At 46.8% G+C, this 15,167-nt stretch overlaps 2 protein-coding genes across 11 annotated transcripts in view; one reads left to right on the top strand and one right to left on the bottom strand.

The window, feature by feature from the left end:
* The window catches only part of CSGALNACT1 (chondroitin sulfate N-acetylgalactosaminyltransferase 1), a 487,912-nt gene extending 480,685 nt beyond the window's left edge, over positions 1-7,227 (bottom strand). For 8 of the 10 annotated variants that reach the window (XM_056569104.1, XM_056569123.1, XM_056569131.1 and 5 more), the window contains exons 1-2: positions 6,865-7,009; positions 5,372-5,431 (exon numbers count right to left, since the gene is read on the bottom strand). The gene's annotated coding sequence lies outside the window, so the exon portion shown is untranslated. Of the gene's footprint in view, positions 1-5,371; positions 5,432-6,864; positions 7,010-7,161 lie in introns of those variants that run through there. The other 2 variants (XM_056569152.1, XM_056569147.1) reach the window with 2 other exon arrangements.
* INTS10 (integrator complex subunit 10) overlaps positions 7,030-15,167 on the top strand; it is a 65,261-nt gene continuing 57,123 nt past the window's right edge. Inside the window, exon 1 of the mRNA XM_056569091.1 lies at positions 7,030-7,067. The gene's annotated coding sequence lies outside the window, so the exon portion shown is untranslated. The remainder of the gene's footprint in view (positions 7,068-15,167) is intronic.

Below are 15,167 nucleotides of genomic sequence, written 5' to 3'. Positions count from 1 at the left end.
TTACTGAGATCCTAGATGCCTTAAATGCCTCTCTTTCCCATATGCCCCCTTCAGACCAGCAGGCTGTGCAGCACCACCTGAAAGTCCTACAAGCGGAACAGAAGTTTGCCAACAAGCGAGGTGAGATCTGCATAGTACGAGTCCAAGACATCAGATCCGTGACCCTGCAACCCAACACTGATATTATCATATGGTGCCGTGCACGTCCCGGAATCCAGAATCGGGATTATCAGGCCCTGCTGGAACCCATGCAGCTAGAAGATCATCCATTAGTCCGAGCTGCGAGAAGTCTTGTCACCACCTCAAACGGAAGAGTACCAGTACGGTTAGTGAACCTGTCTGATTCTGCTACAGTCTTACCCAAGTACACTCCAGTAGCTCAGCTGTACCTTATAGAATCTAAAGACTTTGTGACTGAATGTCTGGTGGCCCGACAACGTGCGGCTCAAGTCACCGTTGGATCCAGTACTGGTCCCCCAGACCTCTGGTGGATGCAGCTCCAGGTCGGGGACGCCGCTACCCCACGGGACCAGGTCAATGGAGTCATGAACGCCACCAAGACCTATCATGAAGCTTTCAGTAAGCACCCAACAAGCTTGGGAAAGACTTCAATGATCCAGCACCGTATCCTCAAAGGCGATAGCCCGCCTATCAAAGAGAGCCACCGTCCTGTCGAGCCTGGCATGTATCAAGAAGATGCTGGCTGACATGAAGGAGGCAGACCTGATCCTGAGTCCCTGGCAGTGCAACTCGTCCTAGTTAAAAAGAAAGCTGGAACTATCTGTTTCTGTGTCGACTACAGGAAGCTGAACAATTTTACATATAAGGACGCTTATCCTCTGCCATGAATTAAAGAGTCATTCACTGCCCTCGGGTCTATGCTTATTTCTCTACCCTGGACTTAACCAGCAGATACTGCCAAGTGCCCATGGCCTTGGAGGATCAGGAGAAGCCCACCTTTGTGACACCCATAGGGTTGTTGGAATTCAAAAGTATGCCATTTGGGATTTCTAATGCCCCTGCTATGTTCCAGCATCTGATGGAAAGATGTCTGGGACATCTGAATTTCCAAAGTGTCTTGTTGTACCTGGACTATGTCATTGTGTATTCCAAGTCTTACCAGGAACACCTCAGTCATCTGTCAGATGTTTTTCAAGTCCTAATCAAACATGGGCTGAAGATCAAGCCGTCCAAGTGTCACTTACTCAAACCCCAAGTCCATTACCTGGGCCATGTTGTCAGCGCAGAGGGAGTCCAGCCAAATCCTGAAAAGGTGGATGCTGTCAAGAACTGGCCTTCACCGTGCATGGTGAAAAATGTCAGGAGCTTCCTGGTATTCGTTGGCTACTACCGTTTCATCCCACACTTCTCCCAAATTGCAACCCCTTACAGCTCTCTTGTGGGGCACGGTGAAGGAGAATTACAATGGAAGACTACCTATTGATGGGGCTGAAGAGCAAGAAACAGCCTTTCAAGCTCTCAAGCGTCTGCTGACGCAGCCACCCATCTTGGCGTATCCATATTCCAGCCAGCCATTCCAGCTATATACTGATGACAGTTTTGAAGGCCTAGGAACTGTAATGTCCCAAGTCCAAGATGGCCAAGAGAGAGTGATTGCCTACACCAGTCGAAATCTGCGAGGGGAGGAGAAGAACGATACCAATTACAGTTCGTTCAAGTTGGAACTTCTCGCTCTAGTATGGGCCGTGACAGAGAAAATGTAAAGACTATTTGGCTGCCACGCCATTTACTGTCTACACGGATAACAATCCGTTGGCCCATCTGAACACTGCCTAACTGGGCATCCATGAACAGTGATGGGCTACAAGATGAGCTAATTATAGTTTCACCATCAAGTACAGAAGCAGCAAGTCAAATGTCAATGCCGATGTGCTGTCTCGAATGACCCCCCCGGCGAAGAGCCACCCGTGGAAGCGAGTGGGAAGACGTGGAGATGCCCCCATTTTACCAACGGTTTGTAAACCAGAATGTTGTTACCGCCCTTGTGGACTATGAGCCCAGGTCCGAGGAGGTAAAAGAAGACCTGTACACCCAGAAGACTCTACAGGATGAAAGATGAGTCATGGGGGATCTGTTGGACTACCTTCTGGCAATAAAGGTACAAACCCATCTACGCCGGGCCCATTGTGACTACGAGCTGAAGTGTCTGTGGTGACAGAGGAAAAGACTGTTTGAGCACAAAGGCCTGTTTTACCAAAATTCTTTGGATCCGGTCTCTGGTGATCGACTTCATCAGATTCTAGTTTCCCGAAGAGACGTGGCGATGGTCCTCAATGCATACAACGATAGGACACTTTGGAGTTTACAAGAGTGAAGCCACTGTCTGGGAAAGGTTCTACTGGATTGGAATGCGGAGTGATATCGAGAAATGGTGCAGTGAATGTTCTGTCTGTAACGTCCCCAAGAATGTGTGCAAGGATGCCAGAGCACCCCTCTACTCCATCCAGAGTGACAGACCAATCAGCTGGACGCACAAGACCATGTGAAGTTGTCTCCTACCCGATCCGGGTACAGCTATGTTCTCACCATGGTGGACCACTTCTCCAAGTGGGTTATTGTCGTCCCCTTCTAAAATCTCACAGCCAAGACGGCGGCTCAGATGTTCTACTCTAAGTGGGTACAAGCCCTTGGATGCCCTGAGTCTGTCTTAACTGACCATGGACCGGCCTTTGAGGCCCAACTCTTTAAAGAACTCTGTCAGTTCCACGACTGTAAGAAGCTCAGAACCACTGCCATCACCCTCAAGGGAATGGGCTCTGTGAGCGGATCAATCAAGTATTCATCCATATGCAGCCTCTGTGTCACAACAAGAAGAGTGGCCTTGGCTACTCTCTGAGCTAGTGGAGATCTATAACAACACTGTACATTGTTCTACTGGGTATAGCACCAGCCTGCATCAGAGATCGGAGTGGTCAGGAACTGTGACCAGAGTGGAGGTATAGAACGGAGTTACCTTTTACACCACATGACATATTGCGGTTCTTGGTGTTTTAAGGCCTTCTTTTTTCTTTTGTGCTATTTATCACATTGAAATGGCATTAGAGTGTCATATACTATCCAGCATGTGGAACTAATAGGAATTGGTTGCTTGAGGTTCAGCTTTGTGTCACATTGGAATATTGAACCATTTGACATTCCTAGTATCCTCAGCATTAGTCCTCTTGAAACCTGACAGCCAGTGAGGGCCATTATGAAAGAAAGTATGGATATTGCTGCCCTGTTTACCTATTCTACTATGTATGGGAAATTTTGTACCGTCACTTTATCAAAAGGAACACGGACTATCTGTTGAGGGAATCAATCAAGCCCCAAGAATTTATTTGATGGCAACATATTTCGGGGAACATTGCTCATGAGAAAAATGCTCATACATATGTGAAGTAATGTTGCAATTTGGTCTGCCTCTTGCTATATGTATATTTGCCTGTTGTATATCCTTACCCTTTAGAATGGAATAATCTATGGTACCTTGTAGGGATCGACCGATATCGTTTTTTTAGGGTCGATACCGATAATCGGTGCAGGTTAAGGCCGATGGCCGATAACTTATACCGATATTCCGGTATAAGTTATCGGCTATTTAACCCCCTGCGACACCGCTGCAGATCATTGATTTAAAGTGGGCGCTTTAAATCAATGATCTGCAGTGGCTTTTGCAGGGCCATAGGCCGCCGCCACCACCCGCTTCTCTCCCCTACCTGTCAGGGTGGTCCGGGCCATCCATCCATCATTCCTGTAGTGTCCGGGGGCGTTCTGGGTGGAGGGTGGTCCGGTCCGGGCTGTCCTTCTTTCCCGTCGGTCATCTTCTCCACTCCGGGCAGGCTCCGGCCTAGTACGCTGCATAGACGCCGCTGCGCAGTGACGCCCGTGTGCAGCGACGCACCTGATGTCACGGCGTAGCGGCGTCTATGCAGTGTACTAGGCCGGAGCCTGCCCGGAGTGGAGAAGAAGACCGTGGGAGAAGAAGGACAGCCCGGACCGGTTCACTCTTCACCCGGAACGCCCCCGGACACTACAGGAAGGAACGATGGATGGCCCGGACCACCCCCATTACGGGTAAGTTTAATTTTTTTATTGACTCGGAGGGCCGGGGAGGGGCCCGACCGGTATAGCCCGACCGGTATAGCGGGCAAAAATCCATACCGGTATACCGCCTAGCATCACGGTGGGGGGTGCGCGCGGTGCGGTGGGTCGGGGGGGTGGCGGTCGCGGTGGGTCGGGGGTGCGGTGCGGCGGGTCGAGGGGGTGGCGGTCGCGGTGCAGTGGGGCGGTGCGAGGGGCGGGGCATTATCGGCTTATCGGCAAGATAATTGCCGATACCGATAATGCCCAAAATCGTGATTATCGGCCGATGATATCGGCCATACCGATAATCGGTCTATCCCTAGTACCTTGTTATCTCTACTCTGGTTTTTGGTACACACACACAAAAAAAAAAACCTGATGAACCATATTATATTGGTGGTACAGGGAAATGCTTCAGGTGAAGTTTGGGGGATTGACCCTTGGGAGGTTCTCTTTACAAGAGATCCCCTACTATGTAGGTCTACTGATTTTATGAGTATCTTTGTTATAGGTTTTAGGAATTTTCTAATAAAGTTTGTTACATTTTAGCTATCTTGGTTGTTTTTGCTATTGGGTATACCCTCTTCTATTTGGTGATGGGACGGCACAGATAATTGCCTAAGGATCGGACATTTGGGTTACAAGTCCCAATCAACAATTCTCCTCAAGCATCCCACGAGTGGGTTTCTGACCACCAAAGGTGGATTCTAGAAGCCAAAGAGATCGTCAATAAGAAGATGGGCGAGGCTCGGCAAAGGCAGCAGGATGATTACAACCGCCATACCTCAACCAAGCCACTACAAGTGGGTGACAAAGTATGGCTAAGGAAATTCCCTAGAACAGACAAGTGTGACAAGCCTTACAAATTGACGGGTATACCGTACCCTGAGTCCGAAGTCTATGAAGTCCAGAAGTTCCGGTATGAGCCACAGGTCGTCCACGGAAACCGTATCAAATCTGTCTAATGGAAGATCTCCCAGCAGCTCCACTACCACCAGGCCAATATGTGAATATGTTCCTGGCAAAGGGATACATCCCTCTATGGATTTTCCTATGTTCTAACCCATTCAATCCATCATTTATCTGTCAACCTCCGGCTCCGGGCGTATTCCATTGGCTCCCCTCTATGTGCCAGCTCCAATAGCTCTGGAGGTGATCCCTGCAGCTCCAACCTATGCACCAGCTCCTACAGTACCAGCAGTCTCCGTTCAACCGTTTCTGGAACAAGTGCAAGCGGAAGTTCAAGTTCCTGTCGAAGAAGCGCCTGCTGAGCTTTCAGACTTACCTCTAGATCCTGGTTCTCAAGAGGTGGTGCTGTGCAGATTCCAGATTCCAGGCCAACTTCCTGCGAGATATAGAGAGTAAAGTAAAACCCATATATAATAGTCAATAGTGAAAACATATTATTAGGTTAGGATTGTCTAGTCTTCAGCAAATGTTGTCCACTGTATAATTTCATGTACAGTAATGAGATAGGACTGTTAGCTTATAGCCAGTATACTTATACTCAGTCTATAAAAGCGTAAAGTGTCTAATGCTTATTGATTTACTGTTCACTGTGCGCAGGGTTCTCTTGTGGCCAGAGAAATCACCTGGTGAGCATATGTAGCACATAAAATGTTTTGTAAAAAAAAAAAGTCAATATAACGGCTAGTCAATTGTTGTGGGGATAAGTAAAGCTGTAAAGACTTTAACATATGTCTGCCTCAGTAAAGTGTTGCTGTTCCATAACCCTGTATCGGAGTGATTATTTGCCCCGCACCTGGCCCAGGAACCAGCAGCCATACCTCGGGTGGTGTAGAGGATAACCACGCCCTGATATCCCGAATACCAAGGGTTAATAACATCTGCCCTAAGGGTTACAACATCTGCCCTTTTCCAACACCCTCACCACATTAGAAATCTTGTTCACTTTAGCCCAGTGCTTCTCAATTATTTTCTGTCATGCCCGCCCTAGGAAGAAGAAAACATTTTGCGCCCCCCGCGCGACTGTAAATAGTATCATTTGTCTATAAAATTGTTATAAGTACACCTCTGCATAACACTGTATCCTTATTAACGTATATGAGGCTCTGTACACTGACAACAAGCAGGGCTCTGTACACTGACAACAAGCAGGGCTCTGTACACTGAGGACAAGCAGGGCTCTGTACACTGACAATAAGCGGGGCTCTGTACACTGACAACAAGCAGGGCTCTGTACACTGACAACAAGCAGGGCTCTGTACACTGACAACAAGCAGGGCTCTGTACACTGACAACAAGCGGGGCTCTGTACACTGACAACAAGCGGGGCTCTGTACACTGACAACAATCAGGGCTCTGTACACTGACAACAAGCGGGGATCTGTACACTGACAACAAGCAGGGCTCTGTACACTGACAACAAGCGGGGCTCTGTACACTGACAACAAGTGGGGCTCTGTACACTGACAACAAGCGGGGCTCTGTACACTGACAACAAGCATGGCTCTGTACATTGACAACAAGCGGGACTCTGTACACTGACAACAAGCAGGGCTCTGTACACTGACAACAAGTGGGGCTCTGTACACTGACAACAAGCAGGGCTCTGTACACTGACAACAAGCAGGGCTATGTACACTGACAACAAGCAGGGCTCTGTACACTGACAACAAGCGGGGCTCTGTACACTGACAACAAGCAGGGCTCTGTACACTGACAACAAGCGGGGCTCTGTACACTGACAACAAGCAGGGCTCTGTACACTGACAACAAGCAGGGCTCTTTACATGGAGGACAAGCAGGGATCTGTACCTGAGGACAAGCAGGGCCTGTACGAGAGAGAACAGGGCGGCGGGCGCACTGCTCGCTGGCACAGTGAACTCCGACATGGTGGGCTGCTGCGCTTAGACGTGAGGTCACGTCACCCCGGTGACGTGACCTCACGTCTGAACGTAGCAGCGCGCCACGCCGGAGTAAGCGCCTCTCCCAGGCAGCCACACTGACAACCCAGGGCCGTAAGTAAGATCCAGCCGTAGAGTTGCTAGGCAACTGACGCCGTGTGGGACGTAGGGTGACCACATTTCCTAACTGCCATTCAGGGACACTTACTTTCACAAGTCCATTTTGTCAAACTTATACTTGAGACTGGCATTGGGCATTATATGTGGAGGCACAGGACAGCCCCCCCCCCCCCCCTGACATATGTCCCTGACTTATAATGCCCCTGTCCTTTGCCCCTCACATATAATGCCCTGTGTCCTGTGCCCCTCACATATAATGCCCCCTGAGGGGGCAGGACAGGGGGCATTATATGTGAGGGGCACAGGACATGGGGTATTATATATGAGGAGCACATGACAGAGGGGCATTATATGAGAGGGGCATTATATGTGAGGGGCACATGTCAGGGGGCATTATATGTGGGGGGCACATGACAGGGGGGCATTATATGTGAGGGGCACATGACAGGGGGGCATTATATGTGAGGGGCACAAGACGGGGGGCATTATATGTGAGGGTCACAGGACAGGGGGTATTATAAGTGATGGGCACATGACTTTGGGTATTATAAGTAAGCGGCAAATGTCAGGGGGGCATTATTTGTGCATTATATGAGCACATGACAGGGGGGCCCCTATCATGTGCCCCCACATATAATGCCCCCTGACATGTGCCCCTCACATATAATGCCCCCCTGACATGTGACCCTGACTTATAATGCCCCCCTGTCATGTGCCCCTCACATATAATGCCCCCATGGCCTGTGCCCCTCACATATAATGCCCCCTGACATGTGCCCCTCACATATAATGCCCCCCTGACATGTGACCCTGACTTATAATGCCCCCTGTCCTGTGCCCCTCACATATAATGCCCCATGGCCTGTGCCCCTCACATATAATGCCCCCCTGACATGTGCCCCTCACATATAATGCCCCCTGAGGGGGCAGGACAGGGGGCATTATATGTGAGGGGCACATGTCAGGGGGGCATTATATGTGAGGGGTACAGGACATGGGGTATTGTATATGAGGGGCACATGACAGTGGGGGGTCCTGTCATGTGCCCCCACATATAATGCCCCCCTGACATGGGCCCCTCACTTATATTTTGCCCCTCTCACTTATAATTTGCTCCTCCCTCCCCTTTCTCACGCCCGTCACCTTTCTCACACGCTGCGACTGCTCCATTCCTGCAGTCAGTGAGAGCCGCGGGGACGTGATCTCTGGGCGCCGGCGCGATGATGTGATGTCATGGCTCCGGCCTGCCGTGCCCCACTATTTGAGAAACTTAGGGAAAGTTTAGCCTAAGGTCTTAAAACCTTGTCTAATTTAATGTCTTTATATCTTTCACATGTCTTCTCTTTATCTTGAATTGTAGTCCAATATTTTGTAAAGCTGCTTTAAATTACACATTAGTAACTTTTACAGCATAACCTGCCAATGCATGTCCTACTAGAGCTTAGTGGATTGTAATCAAGAATTGTCCATTTTTCAATAGAGAAACTGCCCTCTATGATACCATGCAGGATTTGAAGCTGCAGATTTTATGCTGCAGATTTCTACATAAACTAATTAACTGAACACAGCTTTAAATCTGCAGCAACAAATCCTGGGCATTAAATATGCGCAAAATACTGTGCGTGTGAATAGTCCCGGAGGGTGAATTCACATGTACAGTATCCTGTGCATATTTTATGTGAAGGATTGGAAGCTACATATTTTATGCTGCAGAGTTTTATGTAATCTATAACTGAACACAACCTTAAATCCTGTGAATGAACACCCTTAGGGTCTATTCACATCACACAGTATGCTCCGCAGATTTGATACACAGGATTTGAAGCTGCAGATTTTATGCAGAAAATTTCAGTGTAAACTAAACGACTAAACACAACTTCAAATCTGCAGCTTTAACTCCTGTGCATTAAATATGAATGTGTTAATAGACCCTAAGGGTAGAGTAACACCTGATATGTTTTGCTGCATATTTGCTGCTGTATATTTTCCTACCCATTGAAGTCAATAGGTAGCAAAATCAGCTGTAGAAAATATACAGCAAAATACGCAGCAAAATATGGTAAGTGTGTGGTAAGTGTGACCCTACCCTAAAAGGGCAAATGGACAGGGGTTGTTTTCATGAGACAACCCCACAAAAAAAACTTGTGTAGAAAACGATTAATTAATTTGTAAAAAAAAATATTAGATATTTATCTAATTTATAAACCATATTGTATAGTGGCTGCTACAGTACATCCTAGCTCCAGTGCCAGATATGCAAAAAATGACCTTAAAGGGGTATTCCAGGCCAAAATGTTTTTTTATATATCAACTGGCTCCAGAAAGTTAAAAAGATTTGTAAATTACTTCTATTAAAAAATCTTAATCCTTCCAATAGTTATTAGCTTCTGAAGTTGAGTTGCTGTTTTCTGTCTAACTGCTCTCTGATGACTCACGTCCCGGGAGCTGTGCAGTTCCTATGGAGATATTTTCCCATCATGCACAGCTCCCGGGACGTGACATCATCATTGAGCAGTTAGACAGAAAACTTCAGAAGCTAATAACTATTGGAAGCATTAAGATTTTTTAATAGAAGTAATTTACAAATCTGTTTAACTTTCCGGAGCCAGTTGATATATAAAAAAAAAAGTTTTGGCCTGGAATACCCCTTTAAATGACACTGAACATTGTATTGGAATAAACTACAAGAGTTTAATGATTATCCTCCTAGGCTGATTTAAGGAAACAGAAAAGAAGAAGAAACGTTTTCTGACAAGAGTTTTAATATTAACCTGAGTGTCTTAAGAAATTGAAAGTAAATAATTATTCTAATTGGACACATATATGGACATTTATCAATGGGTTTAGTCAGGTTTTCTTTACTATAATTGTGGCAAAATTGTCGCAACTGCGACTACGTGATTTTTCGTGTGACATTTTGACTGAAAAGCGAGAAAAGCAAGTTTTCCAAAAATTAACTACATAGTAATAATTTTAAAATGGACTACGGGTAGTCAGGTATTTATTAACTGCGACAGTCGCAACTACACAAAAAAAGTCACAACAGGGTTAAAAATTGACTAAATTTACTCCAGCTCAAACATGGAGCAGAAAAAGCTACTACCAAAGTAAAAAAAGGAAAAATTGCTTACGAGAAAGAAAATTATCAACAGGCTGAAACCAGTTGATAAATAAGTCACACATAAGCAAAAAAAAGTAAGGAAAAAATTACTAAAAAAAAAGAATACATAAGCAAACATTGATAAATGTCCCTCATTATCTTTAAACTATTTCTCCTTTATGAGCTCTATGTTGCCAGACATAGGGAGAGGTAACAGACAGACTAATCTCCCTTTGTACATGAAAGTTATTGTTATTTAAGATATATTTGTGGTGGCCCAGTACAGGAGTTGCACCCCTGTACCATTGCTGCCCTGTCAGGTAGACTCCATTCCGTGACCCCTGGCCCTTCACCTGTGTGCCCTGAATAGTTAAATAATGTATGTGTTATCCAAAACAATGTACATAATTATTCTTTACCTTTAAGTACTGTTGTCATGTCATTGTAACCAAGGAAGGTACCAGTCACCATGGGACCTACAGTGGTCCCTCAACATACGATGGTAATCCGTTCCAAATGGACCATCGTTTGTTGAAACCATCGTATTTTGAGGGATCCGTGCAATGTAAAGTATAGGACAGTGGTCTACAACCTGTGGACCTACAGATTTTGCAAAACTACAACACCCAGAATGCCCGGACAGCCAACGGCTGTCCGGGCAATCTGGGAGTTGTAGTGTTGCAACATCTGGAGGTCCGCAGGTTGAAGACCACTGGTAGAGGAAGTTGTACTCACCTGTCCCCGCCGCTCCGGACCGTCACCGTTCATCACCGCTGCCCTGGATGTCGCCTTCCATCGCTGTCGCTGCGTCCCCGGGGTGTCCCCAACGCTCCGGCAAGGCCTCTGCTTCCCCGGCATCCTCGCTCTCCGTCACCGCCATTGCGTCGCTACGCACGCCGCTCCTATTGGATGACGGGACAGCGTGCGCAGCGACGTGATGACGACAATGGAGAGCGCCGACGATGCAGGGGATCCCGAAGAGGACGCGCCGGAGCCCGAGGACAGGTAAGTGATCGTCAGCGGACCACACGGGGCACCGTAAACGGCTATCCGGTGACAGCTGAAGCAGTCTGCGCTGCCGGATAGCCGTTTATGCGATGGCTCCGACATACAAAAGCATCGTATGTTGATGCTGCCTTCAACATGCGATGGCCTCTGAGAGGCCATCGTATGTTGAAATGATCGTATGTCGGGGCAATCGTAGGTCGGGGGGTCACTGTACAGGGTGATCTATGGGACCCCTTAAGAGTCTCTCCCATAAAAACCCTGGGTGGAGCTAGTTCAGTTTCTAATCTCTTTAAGTCTTTGCTGAGCTACAGTGAGGTCAAGCCTGGTCTGTCTGGTGTCCTAAAGATGCCTAATGTCTACCACGCAGCCAAGGATCCATAAGTCCGCTACCCCACAGGTCCAAGTCAAAGCCTGGTAAGCTACAACCGGGGTAAAGTCTGTCATAGTCAGTCTCAGTCAAGTCAGTCCAAGTCAATCTGTCTGAAGTCAGCGTGGCCCTGCATCAAGCTGTCCAAGTCCACCATAAGTCCCAGCAAGCCCTGTGGTCTCTGAAGTCACTGGTCATCTCAAAGGGCCTAGCCAAGCTGTATAGACTGTTACATCTGTCTGACTCAGTAAAGCTGCCGTTGTTCCGTAACTTGGCATCGGAGTCATTGTTTGCACCCCGTGCCTAGCCCAGGATCCAGCGGTATACCTTCGGGTGGTGTAGAGGATAAACCACGCCCTGGCATCATGAATACAAGGGGTTAATGCCACCTGCTCCTAGGGTAATTCCATCTGCCCTCATCACACCCTCACCACATATTATGTAAGAATTTTTCTTAAGATGATGGCATTTAAGTTATCAGCCGCAGCTTTTTATCTGAGACTGCAATTGCCATACTTTTCATGTAACCTTTGCAGGAAATGTCTGGATTACGGCACTGCATAATCTTTTTATGAATCTTAAAAGCAAAATCTTAGAATAAAAAAGAGACAAACCTCAAAGCTGCTGTATAATAATAAACATTACCATGAAATTTCAAATGGTATAATCACTGTTTTCCTGTAAACACAACCTTCTTTGTTATACATGTACTCTTCAGAATGCTTTTATTTTATTTCTTCTACTGTTTACATAAAAAACAAAAACAAAGCAGAATCTGTTTCAACTGAGTTCATAAAAATATAATGTACGTTCTTTAGAATGCAGGGAAGAAAACACTCCACTAGTCAAATGATAATGTATGTAATGTAAAGTAATTGCTGAAGTATATTTCATGTTTCGCATTGTTATAACTACAGATTGCCACTGCAGAAGGTATAGGATTAGACTTTTTATTCCACCCATAAACTTCTTATTCTCTATCCAAAGCATAGGGGATAAGATGTCTGATCATTGGGGGCCCGCCGCTGGGACCCCCCGCGATCTCCGTGCAGCACCTGGCATTCTATGCCGGGCTGCTGCTCCAATCTCAGAAACCTCTGTGTTTCCGGGACTGGAGACGCCATGCCACGCCCCCTCCAGTCATGTCTATAGGAGGGGGCGTGACAAACATCACACCCCCTCCCATAGACATGAATAGAGGGGTGTGGTGTGACATCATATCTACTGTCCCGGAAACACAGATGTTTCCGAGACTAGAGCTGCAGCCTGGCACAGAATGCTGGGTGCTGCAGGGAGATCACGGAGGGTGATCCCAGCGGCGGGTCCCCCGTGATCAGATATCTTATCCCCTATTCTTTGGATAGGGGATAAGATGTTTATGGCTAGAATATCCCTTTAAAGTGGTACTCCAGTGGAAGACAGTTTTATTTTATTTTTTTCAAATCAACTGGTGTCAGAAAGTTATACAGATTTGTAAATTACTTCTATTAAAAAAAATCTTAATCCTTCCAGTACTTATCAGCTGCTGTATAACTAGAGAAGAAGTTGTATAGTTCTTTTCTGCCTGACCACAGTGCTCTCTGCTGACACCTCTGTCCACGTCATGAACTGTCCAGAGCAGTAGCAAATTTCCATAGCAAACCTATCCAGCTCCGTTTTCCACCGGAGTACCGCTTTAAAGTGCATCTCCACCCAATAAGGAATATTTTACATGTTCTCAAATACCAGTGTATTTTACTCCAGAGCTGATACTACAATTAAACTCAGCCATTTTTACTTTTATAAGTCGCCTCCTCACTTGTTCATCCAAATGCAATTCCTTGCTCTTTTCTCTCCTCACCTTTTTCCTTATGCATCCGTCTTTCATAGTCACCACTCCGTAGCAAAAGCTATTTATAAACAATAATGTAGACATTTGAGTGGACACATGCACATTTGTGGCCTGCTGGAGGTCATTTTGCAGGGCTTTGACAGTGCTCCTCCTTGCACAAAGGTGGAGATAGCTGTCCTGCTGCTGGGTTGTTGCCCTCCTACGGCCTCCTCCACATCTCCTGATGTACTGGCCTGTCTCCTGCAAGCGCCTCCATGCTCTGGACACTACGCTGACAGACACAGCAAACCTTCTTGCCACAGCTCGCATTGATGTGTTATCCTGGATGAGCTGCACTACCTGAGCCACTTGTGTGGGTTGTAGACTCCGTCTTATGCTACCACTAGAGTGAAAGCACTGCCAGCATTCAGAAGTGACCAAAATATCAGAAAGGAAGCATAGGAACTGAGAAGTGGTCTGTGGCCACCACCTACAGAACCACTCCTTTATTGTGGGTGTCTTGCTAATTGCCTATAATTACCTATAATTACCTGTTGTCTGTTCCATTTGCACAACAGCATGTTTAATTGATTGTCAATCAATCAGTGGACAGTGGACAGTGTCAATCAATCAATCAGTGGACAGTGTGATTTCACAGAAGTGTGATTGACTTGGAGTTACATTGTGTTGTTTAAATGGGCACAGTCACCAACCTTTTTTTTTTAATATGTTGTAGTACATATGTACTACAACATATCTCTAATATAGTTTCATTATTATTATTTTTTTTATTAACATGGTGTAATTTACATTTGAAAAACGGCCACTAGGGGTCTCCCTCCTAGTGGCCGGCTGCAGCCTGGCGTGACGTCACGCCTGAAAAAGGACTGATTTTGGCCTGGCAATCAGTCCTTTTTCATTTAGGCTGCTCTCGCTCCCTGCCTGTCAATCAGACAGGCGGGAGCAAGCGCATTGGCTCCCCGGCCACTGGCTGGGAGGCCACTCCTCCCGCACGTGTCGTCGCCACCGCTGCCCCTGTGATGGAGGGAACGGGGTATGCGGGCGGGGGGGGTTTGTGATGGAGGGAACAGGGTATGGGGGGGAGCTTTGATGGAGGGAACGGGCTAGCGCCGTAGCGCCGCATGGCACTAACTTATAGTTTATCTACACAGGGTGCCTCCAGCTGTTTCACTACTACAACTCCCAGCATGCCCTGACAGCCTATAGATGTCCAGGCAAGCTGGGAGTTGTAGTGGTGAAACAGCTGGAGGCACCCTGTGTAGATAAACTAAGGGCGGAAGTGTTGTCCCCAGCAGGCATCAGTGACGTGGTGCCTGCTGGGGAAGTCTGCCTAGTAGTGAGCACACTACCAGGCAGACAAAAAGTTATTTTTAATATAGTAAAAAGAAAAATTAAAAGCAGGGAGGGGGTTAGGGATAGATTGGCAATAGGCAGGGACAGAAAAAAAAATAGGATGGTGGGAGCTACCCTTTAAGTGTTCCCTTTATTTTTTTGAGCAGGGCATGTAGTTAGGCTTTGTTTATGCTAAGCTAGGGATGCTAACATGGTAGTCCACATGCTGGGAGCTTACAATATAAACTTCTCAATACAGGCCATCACATATGAAACTATCAATACAATATGCCAGGTGTACTCAACTCAACTTATCCAGGTCTAAGCTGAATGCTAAGGCCTGGTTCACATCCAGTGGCCGCAGTGTCATTTAAGAAATAGGTAAAACAAGTGACTGAAAAGTGGAGGATGTAAATCTACTGTTCCCTGTATACCCTGAATACTGCCATACTGTAC

Source organism: Hyla sarda, chromosome 1 (genome assembly GCF_029499605.1).
Source record: "Hyla sarda isolate aHylSar1 chromosome 1, aHylSar1.hap1, whole genome shotgun sequence".
NCBI classification, from domain to species: Eukaryota; Metazoa; Chordata; class Amphibia; order Anura; family Hylidae; genus Hyla; species Hyla sarda.
Note: the sequence above shows the minus strand (reverse complement) of the source record. Positions and strands in the feature narration are given on the sequence as shown.